The 19,311-nt window shown below is 34.6% G+C and overlaps 1 protein-coding gene across 3 annotated transcripts in view; it reads right to left on the bottom strand.

Moving 5' to 3' along the window:
• Positions 1–8,626: 8,626 nt before the first annotated feature.
• Positions 8,627–19,311, bottom strand: part of LOC138699536 (store-operated calcium entry regulator STIMATE-like) — a 45,024-nt gene continuing 34,339 nt past the window's right edge. For all 3 annotated transcript variants that reach the window (XM_069825506.1, XM_069825507.1, XM_069825505.1), the window contains exon 6: positions 8,627–19,311. This exon is cut by the window's right edge and continues 17,588 nt beyond it. The gene's annotated coding sequence lies outside the window, so the exon portion shown is untranslated.

Raw genomic sequence — 19,311 nt, 5'->3', positions numbered from 1 at the left:
AGTTATATAATTTTATTCCTATTTTGTTTACATTTAAAAGATTAAAAACCTGTAATGTAAACGACAATTAAAAATAGATTATTTTTTTTAATTTTAAATTTTGAGTACAGAGGCATTGCATGGAAAATGTGACATGTGAAGAGTGGCATAGTCTGAAAAAGTTGGGAACCCCTGACCTGGTGGGTTTTTTTCCGAGATTTTTCCCAATTGCGGAAGATGTTAGGCAAATCCGCGAGCTCATCCCACAAAAATATCATCTTACTAGCAACTGGCGTAGCTCAGGCAGTAGAGTGTTTGCCTCCTGATCCAGAGTTGTACTCGGGCATGGGTTTGATTCCCACTTGGGCTGATTCTGGTTGGGTTTTTTCTGAGGTTTCTCCCAACCGTAAAGCATATGTCAGGTAATCTATGGCAATACCTCGGCCTCATCTCGCCAAATACAATCTCGCCGCTATCACTAATTCTATCGACGCTAAATAACCTAGTAGTTGATAACCAAGTAAAATAAAAAACATCTTACTATAATTCCATAAGTGCTACATAACTAAGCAAATGATATAGTTAATAAATGATTAAAACAGACCTATACAATCCAAATCCAGTATGTGGAACTTGTAAGATTCTGTTTGTTTCTATTTTTTTTAAAGAGAAATACCTTTTATAGCATCAGTCAAGTATGCAGTTTTTCTTTCAGTCTTCAAGCGCATTTCAACTCTGTAAAGAAAATAATAAAATTGGTTTGAATATTATACTTAATTCATAGCAAAGTGCTTAAGACTGTGTAAAAAGTGGGATTTATTAGGTTCGACATCTTATAGTAAATGTGTTTATTGGTACAGTATATAAAAGTATGTTTGAGGTGAAGATTAAACATAATGGTATACTGATTTATACAGCATACATAAAATAATGTAACAAAATAATACAATCTAATAAGCTAATAAGAATAATTTAATTCTGTTTTTTGTAGCATGCCAACAAAAGCTGGGAAATTTTATGAATTGGCGGTAATTAAGCATTGCTGTCAACTGTATGCGTCATTTTCAATTTTAAAAATTACAGGTATGAAACAAAATCCTCGTTGTATAGAGTGACTAATTCAGACAAACTCCATAACACAGGTGCAACGAAACTTCAGAAGAGTCTACATGCACCCTCTAGACGTCATATTAAACTATGGTATGAGTGTTTTATGGAAACTGGTACTGGTAGCTTAGAAAAGGCATCATGCCCAGGAAGATCCAGTGTACCTGAAGCTCAAGTTGCAAATTCCACAATCAACCATCCACTTAAATTTTATCCATACACAGTGGAAACTTTGTAGACTTTAAAAGCAGAGGATAAGAAAAAAATAATTAATTTTCTCGTGGATGTGTTGATTAGACCGGACCAACACAACAATTTCTTGCCAAGTGCTGTTTTCTGATGAAGCGAGATTTCTTGCTCCCTGCGGTCATCAGATTTAACACTGCTAATTTTTTTACATGGGAATATCTAAAGGATAATGACTACAGAATGCCTGTAAGGAATCTTCAGGTCTTACATGAAAGAAACAGAAATATAATATAAAGAGTCAGACAAGGTATGCTTAAAAAATTGGACCAAAACTGAATACTGATTAGACATCATGAGACCAACAAAAGACACTATGGAAACTATGTAACTATCACAGTCTACTATATACAGTCACGAAGCTTGAGTTTTGAGGGTGCTAGGAACAATAGACTGTGACGGTACTATTTTGCATTGCCTGTAATGAGGCGATATTAGCGATCCTAGGGGTGAGCAACTATCTAATGTTTCCATATTTACTACGTATAGAGCTTCGCGACTGTATATACTAGACTGTGTAACTATGTTAACTAAACTCCAACACAATTCTCACAAAACAAACAATAAAAATATGTTCATTGATTTCAAAGTTATTGCTGTATATTTCTATTACATTATTTTATGTACTGACACGTATATATATATATATATATATATATATATATATATATATATATATATGCCTAAAAGAATAAACAAATCCGGGAATAAATCATATATTTTTTTAGTAGGTTATTTTACGACGCTTTATCAACAGCTTAGGTTATTTAGCGTCTGAATGAGATGAAGGTGATAATACCGGTGAAATGATTCCGGGGTCCAACACCGAAAGTTACCCAGCATTTGCTCATATTGGGTTGAGGGAAAACCCCGGAAAAAACCTCAACCAGGCAACTTGCCCCGACCGGGAATCGAACCCGGGCCACCTGGTTTCGCGGCTAGACGTGCTAACCGTTACTCCACAGGTGTGGACAATAAATCATATATGATCAATGGATAGAATGTAAAAGATTTTGAAAAATATATAATACAATCTTCAATACCGAAAGAAGTTAATGATTTTGATATAGGATAGATAAATTGCATTCATTGCATCTCAAGAATAAAGTTAAATTAATAATGATTATAGTAAAAAGGTATCCCCGTAACATGCCATGAAGGCACTTGGGGGGCATGGAGGTAGAGCCCCATGCTTTCCATGACCTTGGCACTAGAATGAGGTGGTGTGGTTGGCACCATGCTCTGACCGCCTTTTACCCCCGGGAAAGACCCGGTACTCAATTTTATAGAAGGCTGAGTGAACCTTGGGGCCGTTTTGAAAGTTTGGCAACGAGAAAAAATCCTGTCACCACCTGGGATCGAACTCCGGACCTTCCAGTCCGTAGCCAGCTGCTCTACCAACTGAGCTACCCGGCCGCCCAAATGATTATAGTTCTTTAAAATAAAGAAAATAGATAGATATATAATACTTAGTATCCAATTTCCCACTTCCTCCCTATGCGGGAGGACCCTGAAGACTAACATCACAGGCCGAAGCTTATTGCGTTTACCACTCCTATCGCAGGGATGATTGTTTCTAGTCTGTAGGACTGCATTCCTGTGAGTATAGTGATTCATTATTTGGTACCATTTATCAATCCAGTTTACACAGCACTCAGTTTGGACAAAGTCCGCGTTTAACACTCCTCGTTTCCCTGAGAGCTCTGCAACATTCTCAGAATGATGTCATCTGTGTACAAGTCAACAGTGCTATGTCCTGCTGCATCCTTTGTTGACCTGAAACTATTGCATAATGATAAATGTAGTTTAATTTAATGATGGCGACAGTTCAATGCTGAAAGTTGTTTGGTATTTGTTTCGCATTGCTTGAGGAAAAAACAAATCAGGCAACTTATCACAACCAGAATTTAAACTCAGGCCCAATAGTTTCGTAGTCAGAGTCGTGGAGTTAGTCTCCAATTACAGCAAAAAATAGATCTGCAGCATAAAAAAGTTCACAGTTATATTCATAATTTTTAGTGTTGGCTTTAGAGAAGGTAGAATATATACAGGGCATTCGCAACTTAATGCCCGACAATGCAGGAGCATATTCCTCGATTCATTCCACAGCGATATAACCTAGCATACCCCTATATTAAATTGAAGCATTAAGAAGTTAATGGCTTGTGAATATCCGGCTCTTCTTGCGGCACCAAGCACTATGAACATCAGACTATGTGAGGCAGCGATCGCAAAAGGTCCACTAGAGACAGTAAACAGCTCGCAGTGCAGTTTGTCGTGCAGGGCTATCAGTGCCCAGTGATCGTGAAAATGCCGTTCGTGTATTCTCATCAAGAATACGCTGATATTGTGTTCATTTATGGATTGTGCGTCGGTAATGTTGCGAGAATATCGGATATGGTTTCCAGATCGTAGACAGCCAGATCCAGGATTATTTGCACGTACATATCACCATTTAGCTGAACGTGGAAATGTCCCAAGCCTACATGCACAACACGAAGAAGTGCAGCCAGACTGAATTGAAGACCTAAGGCCTGCAGTTATTGACATCATAAATGAAACTCCACGGATAAGTACACGACGAATTGCTGCACACCACAGTTTGGCACATACTACGAGATATCATGATAATTTTGTGCAGAACCTAGAACCCGGAGATCCTCCTCTGTAACTGGCCGATAGCCCATCCACAACTAATCAGCATCAATGGTGCTGCAGACCACATCAGACTTCATCCCGCCATTATTGCGAATGCCACACATTCACTATTACGTAGAACTGTCTGGTGTAGGGATGCTCAAGGAATGCATTTCGAGCCCCACCTGCAATAACAGTGCACAGATTCACCTGTAGTTTGGTACAGTATAATGCAATTTTGTATTTATTTACTTTTTTTTTGTCTCTTGTAATGCAACAAATTGATGGAACCTTATGAAGACCTGACTGTGTTGGTTAAGTTTGTAATGATATTTTCACGTCCAAGTAAGCAGATCTGTGTAGGATTTGTACGTGTAATAAAAGAACAGATTAGTTCTCAATGTCTTCTGCTTTTATTTCCTTAATGACACATTTACTACTTACAAAAATGTTGTCCAAAGTTCCGACTTATAAGTTCTTGTAACTCGGAAATTATTAGATTTTTGATTAGGACATGTTAGGTAATATCGCTGTAGAATGAATCAAGGAATACCCTCCTGCATTGTCGGGCATTAAGTTGCGAACACCCTGTATAAACCTTTACTTGCACAAAAACTATTTCTCTTGCTTAGCAACACATGAATACCAGAGACTAAGTTTTAACAATATTGTAGGCCTACATGATATTATTTTTTGTCACTGTAAAGCACTACCTGTTGTGCACCATGGGGAATGGTCTACAGTGCATCAGTATGATAATATTAATGGGTTAACGATCTAAACCTGGCAGAAGGATCAGGAGTTCCCCACGAAAACTATTACCAAGCACTGCCTTTGTTCATAAAAAAATTCCATTTGGACCTACTGGCATTTGAACCTGGCTTACCAGCGTGGAAAGCTGATGCTCTAGGCATTTGGCTAACAATGTGCTGCATTTATAATATACAAGAATGTGGTAGTATATCATAACTGGTATTGATATTGATGACAATAATATTATCATATCATTATCATATTTACAATAAGAAACAGCAAAATTAATGTTACATTACATACATCTACTTAAGCAAAATAATTTATAAGTGAGTCCATGTCTTACTATTATGCACTATAAAATACTATTTAGACAGCTAATCCTAAAAATTTATCTTTTAATACTAGGCAAGCATGTTAAAAATTGACATGTGAAGCATGCAAAAAAGAATTTTTAAGACTGATTTTCAACAGTTTGCATTTATAATATACAGGAATGTGGTGGTACATCACAACTGGTATAGATACTGATGACAATAATATTATCATATCATTGTCATATTTACAATAATAAATAGCAAAATTAATTACATTACATACAACTACTTAAGCAATACAATTTATAAGTGGAGTAGGTACATGTCTTACTATTATGGACTATAAAATGCTTTTTAGACAGCTATTCCAAAAAATTTATCTTTTAATACTAGGCAAGCATGTTAAAATTAACATGTGAAGCAAGCAAAAAGAATTTTTAAGATTGATTTTCAACAGTTTGCGCCTAATGTCAATTGTTTCCCACCAGATATAACAGATTAGCAATCACAACCAATCAATAACGTGGTTAAAACAATTACAGACCTACTTTTAAAAATTACTGTCTTAAGGTATGAAATGTATACAAATTAAATACATTGCTTCAGTTATTTTATTGATAACTATATGAAACAAATTAAGAATTAAATTTAATTATAAAAATTAGGGGGCATTTGGATTTGAACCAGTGAAATGCTCTACCATTGAGCTATACTTACCACCACTTGGTTTTAATGTGACATAGTTTCACTATTATAATGAGGGGGAATACAGCAATGAACAAATCGGGGAAATTATCTCTATATCAGCACAGACAAATGGCTGTCTAAAATCAGTGTAATTGTTCGTAGGGTTGCTTCACTTGGCCTGTGACCTCGTTTTGCAAACAACTCGAAATAAAATGTCATTTTTAACACTTGTATTGTAAATAACTATTTTTCTTGTAATCCAGGGTATGATGTGCAACTTTTCATCTGAGTGCAGAGTAAATATTTATATCTTCTGAATTACAAAGAAAAAAATATATAAGCAGGAATATAACTGGTTATATATAAAGACTAAGTTGTCAGGAAATATAATTATGCAATATGTAGGAAACTCTATTTACTTTGTGTAGGTCATACAATGTAAAAAAAATGTGCTTACTATACTTGTTTTTTTTTTAAAGATGGGACATGACAGTTTAGCGGCCGAGCTTGGAACTACAGTGCCATGTTGCCAATATGGATTACCACGCTGCCAGCTGATGGAAGCTAGCAGTTGTAGTTAAGATGGCAGACGTTAAAACATTCATTGACAATTGACGCGAAGGTAAGAAAACAATAGAAAAATTGACAGAGGATCACAGACGAAACGTACCAATGCTAACACTATGTGCACAATATTAATTATGTATCTCTTAAAATAAATTCAACATCTTATTTACAAGTAACTATTCTAGTGTGTTATGCATTACTGACTGAATCAGTAGTATTAGTAGTACGTTATTTGCTTAGTAATTAAATACATTATATTCTAAGTAACTAGTATTCTATTGAATAAGCATGTGACATGTTACCATAGATTAAGATGACTGTAATATTTATTGTATCAATGTTGACGATGCCATGAATAATTGTATTCCAACGGTTAATAAAATATCTATCTATCTACCTACCTACCTACCTACCTATAATAAATGTCGCCGAGAGACCTATTAAGCACTTGCCACGTGGAAACTAAGTTTGGCAACTCAACTGTTGTTACCATAGCAACAGGCCTACCACGCTATGTGACATTCAGTTGTTTTTCCGATCGCAACGCTCCTATCATGGCCCATCTTTCAAAAAAACAAGTATAATATGCTCTCTCCATAATAAATACACTATGTTAAGAGACTTACGGCTGTACTGGCAAACACACACACTGGTTCCCAAGGTTCAAGGAATATCTTTGTACCTACTAAATAAAGAGCACTGAGGTTCTTCACATGTTATCAAAGAGATATGTTCGTATGGATACAAAATAGTCTTGGTCTTAAATAAGAAACTGATATTTTCTTTAAATTTCTTTAATGTAAGAACAGTGCTTTCCTCCACCTTCACACATACATGTAAATACAATAAAACTGAGGCCTATTACAGATATGTTCCTTCATCTGCACCCATATTTTGGTTGTTATAACTGGCCATTTACAAAATGTAGAGATCATTATAACACACTTGTCATGGGGAAGTAGGAACTATCACTAGCTTAAGTGTATAAATATCTGGCAGGATTATTGCCATAAATGTACAAACATTCATCAGAAAGAACTGCCACATCTGGAGCTTAATTTTTTTCTACTTTCTGCAGTCTTTTTGGAATAAATACGTATGTTGACAGGTGCAAATGTGCATTACACGGACAACTAAGGTAGAATGCTGATGATGATCAAAATCTAGGCATGAAAGGTAAACAAATGCTCTGGTAATTTAAGTAAAACCCTGGAATATAATGTACAATGAACTGGACTTTGTAATTGTTTTCTCATCTCATCTTTTTAAGTCTGCAATCTACAACCATGCAGCACATTACATAGATTAATATAATACATTACAGTGAATAGCATGACTGGGCAGATGAATTGAATGGCCCTACAAAACATGAAACACATTATATACAGGATGTGTGTGAGAAATGATAGGTAAATTTTGCTGAAGCCCTCTCATTTGGGGGACAGGGTTCTTTGATGTACCATACAAGCCTGTCAAGTTTATTTCCTTTCTAAAGGAAGTCATGTTCAGACTTACATTATTCTTTAAAACATCTCCATTGTCATGTCGGGTTTAAACCCGAAAATCTCGGATGAAAGAATGATAAGCATTAGGCCATCAAAGACGACGTAGGTAAACCAGAGAAATACTATCTGTTTCACCGGGAAATGTGATTAAATGCAGGAGCAGTACCGGTAACTTAGAAATGAAATCATATTTAAGTAATACAGAAGATAATACTTATAGACTCTTATGTTGGTATTTCTTCACAATTACAAACCTATTATAAAGTCAGCCCACAACAGTGATGTCACTAGAATCTGTAATCAGGAGTAGCCTACACAGATGGAAAGTGGAACTAAACAAGCGAAATAAAAACATTCCCTCCGAATATGAAAATCGAGGTAAAGGGAAGTATACAGTCTCTCTATATCAATACAGAAACGTAACTGAAGAGTGTATACAACAAAAGTTGTAAATCTACAGAACAAAATTTTTCAGGAACGGCAAAAAAACATTTTTCTCCATCCAAATCATCTACTACAGATGACATGTAATTTGCATACTTTAACTAGGGCCTATTTCCACTTCGAATTTCAACATATGATTGTTGCAGGTCATCAGGCTTTATACCTACAACCTGTTTCGACAACCATAAAAAATGACAAAAAATAACTCTTACAATTTCTGTTGTGTACACTCTAGAATTTGAAATAATGCATGCGAGAAAGTGTTATAAATTATTACCAATATAGAAATTAGAATCGAAAGGGAAATAGAAAGAATATAAAAAATAATTTTGGCTATCTTCTGCTTGCAATTAGATCTAGTGAACCACAGTAATTTCAAATGGAAAAAAAAAAAATAATGTTCTGAAATTTATACAATAATGGATTATTCACAATATGGACTTTTAGACGTCTTAGTATTTTAACAGCATTGCTCTTCTTAGCACATGTATTGTATGACATTTTTTACACTGATTATAGTTCACGTTAACACTTTGTTTGTTAAAAACATAAAATTGTTTAGTCATACGTTAAAAAGTGTTAAAATTTTTAAAAAAGGTATATACCTTGGACAGAAGGCCCGTTTCGACGTGATGTTACGTCTTCATCAGTGTCTCCTGAACTACTGGTGATCTTGAATTCTGTGATGTGCATTTGTCGGTTGTAGGGGTGGGGGTGTGTAGCTCTTATAGTGGGGGCTGGTTGTTTGTGTGTTATGACGTATCATGACATCGAATAATGTGTGGGTATTGAACTGTAATTGTGTATTAAGTATATGTTGTGAGTATGTTATTGTATGTTTATATATTTCGTATTGTTCTAAGATATTTAACTGTGAACTTTTTGGTGTGATGTGTAAAATTTCCATATCTGTTTCTATATTATTGTAGCCATGATTATTGTTGATAATGTGTTCTGAGTAATTTGATGCGATGTAGGGTGTGGTTATAGCTTTAATATGTTCATTAATCTTGTATACGTCATAACACACAAACAACCAGCCCCCACCATAAGAGCAACACACCCCCACCCCTACAAATGACAAATGTACATCGCAGAATTCAAAATCACCAGTAGTTCAGGAGACACTGATGAAGACGTAACATCACGTCGAAACAGGCCTTCTGTCCAAGGTATATACCTTTTTTAAAAATTTTAACACTTTTTAACGTGTGACTAAACAATTTTATGTTTTTAACATTTTTTAAATTCAAGAATTCCTGTATATTATTACTCTAGTTTTAAAAAATTAAAATCAGACAAATCATCAACATACATGGTTCGATGTAGCCAACAAACCAATATCATAACAGTATGAAGGCAACATAATATAAAGTAGGCCTAACTAATAGTAATAACACAGTTATAAAAACACACCCTCTCTAACTTTCCTTTTAAAAATGTACATTATAATCCAGGCGTTTGCAAAATATATGAAAGCAGTAATTATGTTCAACATTACATTATATTCTAGAGGCAGTGTCTTCCTGGAAGACGGGGATATATTACTAAAACATAAAAACATAACAAATGCCTAGCTCCTTAAGCTCATCTTCATGCTATTCTGTTTATTTTAATGTGACCAGATGTTCCATTTTTAGACATTCCATCCCGGTGTCCCGACAGTTTTTCTTGAAACACCTATTAGTCCCGGTTTTGTTGGGGGGGGGGGGAAGTCTTGCTGAACAATATCCTGTAAGGAATGATGTTGAAATGTGTATAGATACCATTAAAAACGTTTCTGGTAATTCAAACATTGATGACAAAGCTATGCTCAGTGAGATTCTGTATGTGAAGCAATTTTCTATGCAGATAAAGTCACTCAATGGAATATAGAAGAGAAAAAAGTCCATATGAGATGCGTAGCAATGTTCCAGCATTTCTTCTATCAACAATTGTCATTCACAATCATTGCTAAATTATAGAATTTGGTTTATCCCTCCCTGGAACCAATGCTCCTGTAGGAAGAATTTTTGTCAGAATGAACAAAATATGGATGTCAGAAAGAACAAAATTGAAGGTTGACACATTGAAGGCATTATTAATTACCACAGTTCATTTCAAATAAGCTACAGTTTCTTTGACTTCTTCAATTTTTTGAAGAAAAATAATAAACTTCTTATGGAAATTTATTCACCAAAAACATATTACGCCCAATAGGAGTGTTGAGAGTAAGCTGTAATTGTGTGTTATAAGTGACGTAATTTTCTTCCTTTTTGTAATGTTGTTTACACAGTTAATGTCTACATTGTCTTCAAATTATTGTAAAATTAAATAATTAAATTTCTATTTCCTGTACCAAATGATGTATGAATAGGAGAGGGAGTTCCCTGTGAAGCTGTATTAAGTGTCTAGTTTTAGTTTCAGAAATTCTGGTCACATTATTTATATATACAAAGTTCACATAAATATGTTTTACATTGAACTAGAACATCTGCTTACAAGGTTGGGCATCCCTGCATCATATTAAGACTGTGAGTTAAACTGACCTTGAATTACTTGACACACATGGTACGGCTGTCCTTCTGCAGGATAAAAGTTTATTTGGTTACAGAGTAAATTAAATTATTACACAAATAAGACGTCAAGAAACTGCCAGAGACTTGTTTACCTTCCTCGAAAATATAAACGTGTATCAATTCTAGTCATCATGGATGAAGTAGTGATGTAACATGTACAAATCTTTGTCAAATAAAATAAAGTGGTTTCATCTTTCTCAACTTTCTTTCTGGACACAAACATTAATAAGACTATTTTACACCTTAGGTACCTTGCAGGAGAGCATCTTGCAACCAGTTCACTTGTTCGAAGTGACTAGAAAAAGCCACGAGATCGTCTGCCAGAGTTGCACACATATCTACGAGTATGAACTGCCACTTTAAAGTCAAGTTCACTAGGCTCATTATGTAACGAATTATTAAAATCTGCAATAGGGGCAATTCAGGGAATTCGTACAACATACTTTCCCTCATTGTAGTGGAACGTTAACTTGATTGAAGCAATTTAATTTGTGAATGATGTGAAATCTCAGGTGGCTGCATGCGTAATATGAAAACTTTAAAAGTTTTGAAATTATGAAAATGATCAAAACTTTCATTCAAAATTAAGATCTGTGACAACTTAAGGTTTTATTCGGGAAGTAACTTTCTATACTCACATTAAGCTTGCTAGAACACTGAATATTATACAAAATAAAGTACATCATTGGAAAATGTTTCAATTGTTAAGACAGGAAAAGGAAGGAAGAATATGTATAACATATAGTGTATAGTATATACATATCGTTCAACATATGTAAGCGTAAAATGATGAATTAAACAATAATATAATACGAATTTATAATATAATTATATTATGATTATATTCAGATTAAATTGTTGTTGATTCTGTATAAATGGTTTTTTAGGTTAACTGTCGAGTATTTAATTACATTAATAATAATTTGTTTTTATTTTATTGGGTTATTTTATGATGCTGTATCAACATCTAGGTTATTTAGCGTCTGAATGAAATGAAGGTGATAATGCCGGTGAAATGAGTCCGGGGTCCAGCACTGAAAGTTACCCAGCATTTGCTCGTATTGGGTTGAGGGAAAACCCCGGAAAAAACCTCAACCAGGTAACTTGCCCCGACTGGGATTCGAACCTGGGCCACCTGGTTTCGCGGTCAGACGCGCTGACCGTTACTCCACAGGTGTGGACAATAAAAATTTGTTCTTGCACATCTTTACTAATTTTGTATGTTCCTCTCCATTGTACAAACAATTTTGTAATTGTACCGCATGCACCAAAGAATAAGCCAGTGACTTTCCATAGTTTTAGTTTATATTTTTCCAAAAAATAATTTGTAATTTGTTGACTTGTATATTTTCTTCTTCTCTACATCTACCTCATGTAGTTGTTTAGTCGAGATCTCAAATCTGACTGTAGGAGCAATTATTTCTTTCTGGTGATAGCTATTATATCAATTCTTCTGTTGCTATCCACCTCACAGAGACAAAACACTTCTTCATACACCTCTAGACCTTTATCAAGTAGAAAATTTGCCTGAGTACTTCAGATGATGATGTGGCGTTTTATTCTTAGGAATTCTCCCTGAGAACAGTTCCCTAACACATGACGAAGAGTTTCTACCGCACCACAATGTCTGACTTCCAAAATGATGCATCATTACTAAATATAGCTATATCACGTTGTTTTCTAACATTACTATATGAGGTAAAACATCAATTTGCACTTTATAGAACACTGTTTTCCATTATGAAAAAAGCTGAGGATATTTTAAAATTACGACAACTGCTTTGTGTTATAGGACTTTGGTCCCTTGCAGATGCACTTGTAAGAATCTTTTAAATATTGGAAATATGGGGTTTTGTAAGAAATTACTTCTCTTTTTTTTTATCATAAGATGGTCAGCAGCTTCATTATCAGATAAGCCACAGTGTGCTGGTACCCACTGAAAAACCTACCCTTTTGTTAAGTTTCATCACGTGTTGTATAATTTTCTATCAGTTATTTCTTTACTTGTAACTGACAGATTGGTTGCAAATGTTGTAGAATGGAAGAACTTCATCTTCTGAACAGGAACTGAATTCTTCTTCAGACTAGTAATCCTCCCAGAACATTTCTTCTTCTTCTTCTTTTATTTTTCTGTTGGGGTCAGAGCATATCCTTCCTAAGATAAGCAGCTACATACATTGGCCCTCACTGATGACCCAACTTGTAGAAAATGTGGGATGGATGTTCAGTCATCTCCTCACATTTTGCTGAATTGTCCAAGTCTAAGCCACATCAGGCATTGTTATCTTGGAGAACACATGTTTTCTCTCAAAGAATTTCAGGAAATACGAGTAAAAACTAGTAGAATCGCAAAGTTGGTTCAGTTTATGGGGAGCACAATGGGTCATTCATGCCTAAGTGCTTTAATAGAAGACTACACCCTTATACAGGAAGAAAAAAAAGATCTTCCTAAAGAGCAATTACGTCCTAGTGTTAGAAGAGGATGTGATCAGCTGGTACAATCCACTCATCCTATAAAGTAGACTTCCTTTACATTGAAAAGGGCTATTATTACAATACGAGTACAGTTTTCAAATGGCGGTTTTAATGTAAAAAAACCTCATATCAGATAATATGATATATCCATTGATTGCCACAAAATAAAAGTGGACAGATAAAGGAAATTGCACATTCTGTCAACTGTTATTACATTCTATTAAACACTTGACATTTTACTTATCATGAGTATGTATTAGTTCGTCAAAACTGACAGTTAAACTTCAACCACTAATATTTAATTTTCTTTAATCAGTGACAAACACATGTGAGGTTAGACTTGACTGTCATTACGACATTAAACTTTACATTGCGCCAAATTTTCGTAAGCACCTACATATTTTAAACATTGTATGGAGTAGAAAGATGAACTTTACGACGAAGTGAAGAGAAACGACTAGAAGCATTTGAAATGTGGATACAGAAAAGAATGGAGTGTGTGAAATGGACAGGCAGAGTTAGAAATTATGCAATGTTAAAAAGAGTGGGTGAAGAAAGAATAATACTACAACTGATCAGGAAGAGAAGAGGGGAATTTGCTGGGTCACTGGCTAAGAAGACACTACCTACTAAAGGATGCATTAGAAAGAATGGCGACGAGAGAAAAGCTTGGGACAGAAGAAGATACATCGCTCAAATGTGGAGAGTAAGAGGAAGATAGAAAATAGGAAAGATTGGAGAATGCTGGATGAATTTGCAGTGAAAGAACTGCCCTTGGGCAGAAAACTATGAATGAATGAAGATTAAAATAAATGGATAATTTTCTACACTCTCCTCCAGCTGCTCAAATCTGTTACTTAATTTAGCCTGTTCTACTGCAAAGTCATTCTGAACCAGTGGGATATGTGCAACTAAGAAATTGTGGATTTAAAAATTCTCTACCAATAATACCATTAAAAATGAGCCTTGTGACCTTGTAACTTGTATGACTGACTCACCACGATGGTTATTACCCAGAAAACATAGCATATGTCTACTTTATAAAAATTGATTACATACATCCAATTAAAACTGGATACAATATCTCCAGATGCATGTGAAAGTGAGTTAAGTAAAAAAAATCATCTTTATATAAGAGTATAGAAAAGTCTGAAATTTTTAATAAATCTAAATCATCCTTGCATTATTATTTCTAAGGGAGTTTTGAATTCTACGTTATATTGTACCAAATTTTCACAAGCACCTGTGTATTTTAAATATTGATACTGTTTCACAGTTACAGAAGAAACAGTTTCCAAATGGCGTGAAACATCTACGTAATAATGTAAAATTAATTAGTGCCATGACTGAACATGATGGCTATACATTTGTACTTGTAGGTTACTCTAAAGGAAAATAGTCAGATATAAATGTGATAATCCATATAACAGATCTTATAAAAATAAATATTTTGCTGTAAGTTAATATACAGTATATATTAAACTACATACTCTTTCATACAGTAATGGTAACTGAAGAAGTTTTGTAGATGTATGGGTAATACAATTAATTATTACTAAAATCCCTTCCTAAGTTTGATGAAACTAAACAACACCGCTTTCAACAGGATCATCAGAAGGTAACAGACAACACAAGTTATTCCACAGTTCTTGTTCATGTACGTTTAAAAGCAATTCAATTACAACAGGGTGTTGAGTTCACAAAACATTATAATATTCAGAGATGTGTCTCTGTTTGCTAAATAATATTCATAAAAGATGAAAATTCGTTCGATCTCAGTTTCAGATACATCTTTCAACAAGAAGGAGCTTTGTAGTTATGTAAAAACCTGGCTTACAGAAACCTCTTAGAAATCTCCTGGACTTCTGTCACAGAATCACAGATGCCATAGCTACAGAGACATACTGATGTGCATACAGACAGAAATCGAGTATCAGCAGGTTATTGTCGTAGCAACAAATGGTGTACATGTGAAAAATGTATAACAAAACTTCCATCTTTTGTGAATATTATGTGTCGAACAGAATTTTGACCAAATATTTGGTCAAGTCTTTTAGAATACTTCATAAATTTTATTCAAGAACTTTAAAAACGGATTTACAAGTAACCTGTTACTTTCTTCCTAGTTATTCGAATAAAATGTATTCTTTATAAACCAACACCCTTCTGCAGTTGAAACTATTTAAAACCATGAAAACAATACTACTGCAACCTTCATAACATTTTGTCTATTCAATCGTAATGTATTAATATTAATTTTGCTTCACAGTTATAATATTCAGCTTTCTGCATTCAAAGAAGGAAAATAAAACTTTTCTGATCTTAAACATTCTCCTGGATCTTTAAATCAACACTGTTAACGTAACTGCCACAAATATCTTCTAGATCAGTGCCAAGCAAGCATTATCCCAGTGACAGCAAAGAGTTAATCTGAACTGGTTCCAGTGCTCCCTGCATATAAAATTAACAATTCTCATCTGTGCATACATATATACAGACAAGGTCACTTAGCATGTCATGTAATTGGCTAAAATATTCAAGAACATGACAACACAATAATCTAGATTTCTTGCGACCAAACATTCCACACCTCCAGTTAGAAATAGAGAATTACAAACTAACTCCTAAAACAGTGAGAGATAGCAATTTAATAAGTTTCCTCTTCCTTAAGATGCAGATGTAATATACATGCGTTTTAAATAACCCACTAAAAATAACCTAACAACTCACTGCTTTTATCAGTGGCGAAGCTAAGGTGTAAATACTGGGTAGGCTGAAAAATTCTGCTTACCTTGTATCTTTTTAAACAGCAAATGTTTATTAGATTTTCTATTACAATTTTTTGTGACACAGACCTCCACAAGAAGATGATGATCACTCATTTTCATCCCCAAACAGAATACAGGTAAAACAATATAACTTATTTGTCTCAGAGCACCCTGTTAGCCAAAGATATTTCTTATGACATGTAAACTGAAATTTCCTATTTTGTCTTCCTTGATCCACTATTTTAATACGTAAATGTGGTGTTGATCTCCTATATTTGTAAGCACATTTTGTTTCATATGTCCAACTTGAAAATGGTTTCTCTTTTAATTCTACAAATAATGACCTCAATGTTCTCTCAGCAAGATCCATTTTACACAAAATTAATATGTAAAAAAAAAAAACACGCGCGCGCGCACGCACGCACGCACACACACACACTTTTAATGAAAGTAAACTCAACAACACAGCATTTTCAGAGAACACCAATAATATAGCGCGACATAATTTTGTGATGGAAGGCTAGCTTCATTCTGTATAGAGATGTAGAGAATCGATTCCCACTCCCCGGTCCCCCCTCAAGCTTGCGAGTCAAGGTCGTAGCCATGCCTTTAGAGGCTTTTTGCCTTAAGCCTTGCTGCTCATACTGCTCTCTCCATACTGGAATGACTATCAACAGTGAGCTTAATATATGGAAGGATCGTAGTGAAACCAAGTGTTACAATATATCGTTATTACAAACTTATAGGCCTGCTGTTACTAGGAATAATAACTCACATTTTTTGGATAGGCTAAGTCTCATGAGTTTCGCCACTGGTTTTTGTAAGTTTAGTCAACAGTTCGAAGACTGGCTGGAACCTCATAAGTGACACCAATAAGACATCAATTATGACGCAACTAAGCGAGGAGATAATGGGGTAGGGTGGCCAGTTCCTTTTCCCCTCCATTGCATACATCACTGACTAGTAATATATTACACTAATCAGACTTCAGAGGCACACAAACAATAAGTTCTTCCTCTGACACATATTGTCAAGTGAGATGTACTGCCTGATAATAGATGTACATATCAGCCAGAGGCTCAATCAGAGGTAACCACTCATTAATTACGTAAAATTACGCAACACATTATTCATTTTAAAAAAGTACCAATACTGAGAGATGTAACAACGTTACTTTTAAACTTCAAGAATGAACTGCCTGATAATAAGTAAGGAGCGGATTCCTATGTAATTAAATATTATTTTTGAGTGAGTGTGATAAAACAAAGTTAAGAATTCCGAACATGAAGTTTCAAGTTTAAAACCCGAATTTTATTTCACATAAAAACACATATTTTCACAAAAAATTATGTAAATACATATTTTCAGGAAATCTATTATAAACACACAAATCTTGGAGTTTTTTTACTTAAATAATTTTTTTACAAGAACTTTTAAATATTTTAAAACTAAAACAAATTATGTCACTCAGAAGTACGTTATCTTTTTAAGAATTCTTGGTTGCTTCGTGTTTCTAAGCGCTGTGTGGTGTATCCGTGATCCATTTTTGTAATAGTATCGCCTCAAGTTCTGAGAACTGCTAGGCAGCATATCAGTGTTATTATTAGAGAATAAATTAACATGGACAAGGAGGAGAGATCTTGCAACACATAATTAGGAATGTTTATTGTTGCTGAAGATGATTTCATTCCATGCTTTGTTTGTGCAACACAACAGATAAGAGCTCGGGTATGAACATTATTTAATTTAAACATATCTCTCATCTCTCGCTCATGTCTATCGAGTATGGCAATATATCTTGTTGTGATTCCCTGTTATTGGCTTCATCAATCGATATCCTTCAAGATATACTGAAAGATGGTTGTTTAAAAAACGATTTGCCTTGCCTATTAGAAAATCTAAGCTGTTTGTGTGACACCATAAAAAAAAACTCGAAACATCCAAAAACCTGTTGTCTGAAACAAGGAGGTGCATGCCGTGGAAATTAAACTAGACTCGCTACCAGGTTCAGAAGTACAAGTACTAAGGGACAAATTCCAGAATGTGTTTGGGAAAAACAGTGGATATAAAAAAATGTGTAAAGTTGCTCAAGTATTGGAGGGTGTGCCTGTAGGTGAAATTGACGGTTTTTGTGTTTGTGACATTCCTCTCTTTAAATATACATGTCTGACGTCCTGTGATGTGGAAAGATCGTTTTCACAGTATAAGTCGTTGTTCAGAGATAATCGGAAGCATTTGTGATGGAGAATTTGGAGATGACCTTTGTTGTTCACTGCAATTCTCGGCCAACTACTAGCACTCAAGTGTGGTAGGTGAGTACCTAGTAACATTTTTTTTTTTCAAGCTAAGTAAGGTATTTTTGTCATATTTGAAAGGAATATTTTTTTATTTTTAGCAAATATTTTCATACTTTTTAGCACATAAAAAATAAATATATTTACATTTTTTAGCACATAAAAATCCGCTCCCTAATAATAAGTACCTATTTGGGCAGTGTGAAGTTTAATGGAGGAGGCATCATGGTCTAGTAATGTTTTTCGTGGATTAGGATGGGAAACCTTAACACTGTGGCCTGCAATGACATTTTACACAATTCTGCTTAACCAACTTCATGGGAACAGTTCTGTGAGAACTCTCTTCCCTATCAACAAGACAATGCCTTATCCACAAAGTAAGAGGTTTGTACAGGAGTGGTTAGACCAAGCTCCACAGTCCTGACCTCAACTCAATTGAACACGTTTGGGATCACATGGAAAGCAAATTCAAGTCAGGACGAATTGCATACACGAACATCAGATCTCATTACAACTCAGGGAAGAATAGAATGGTGTTCTCACAGTAACCCATCAACATCTAGTAGCAAGCTTTCTTGAATTATGACTGTTACACCACCAAAAAATGGATTAAGTTCATGTTAATAATAATAATAATAATAATAATAATAATAATAATAATAATAATAATAATAATAATTATTATTATTATTATTATACACGTTTATAATGCACTAACAGCATCTTCCTCTGTCTAAAATCTACTCTCTTGTGTTCTTCCTCCAACCTTCCTAGCTCTTCATTTTCGTTCCTGTAACCTCTTTTCACACACTGCTTTCTCGACTTCCTTCATCCTTTATTTCGAGGTCTACTTCTTCCTCTTCTTCCATACAGAATCCATTCTAGTACTGGTACTCGCTTTGACAACCTCTTATCTCCCAGTTTTGGTCTTCAAATATATTTTTGTACCATAATATCCCATTTAACATCACTGT

This window comes from Periplaneta americana, chromosome 5 (genome assembly GCF_040183065.1).
Source record: "Periplaneta americana isolate PAMFEO1 chromosome 5, P.americana_PAMFEO1_priV1, whole genome shotgun sequence".
Classification (NCBI taxonomy): Eukaryota; Metazoa; Arthropoda; class Insecta; order Blattodea; family Blattidae; genus Periplaneta; species Periplaneta americana.
This window is presented reverse-complemented; position numbering and strand designations above follow the sequence as displayed.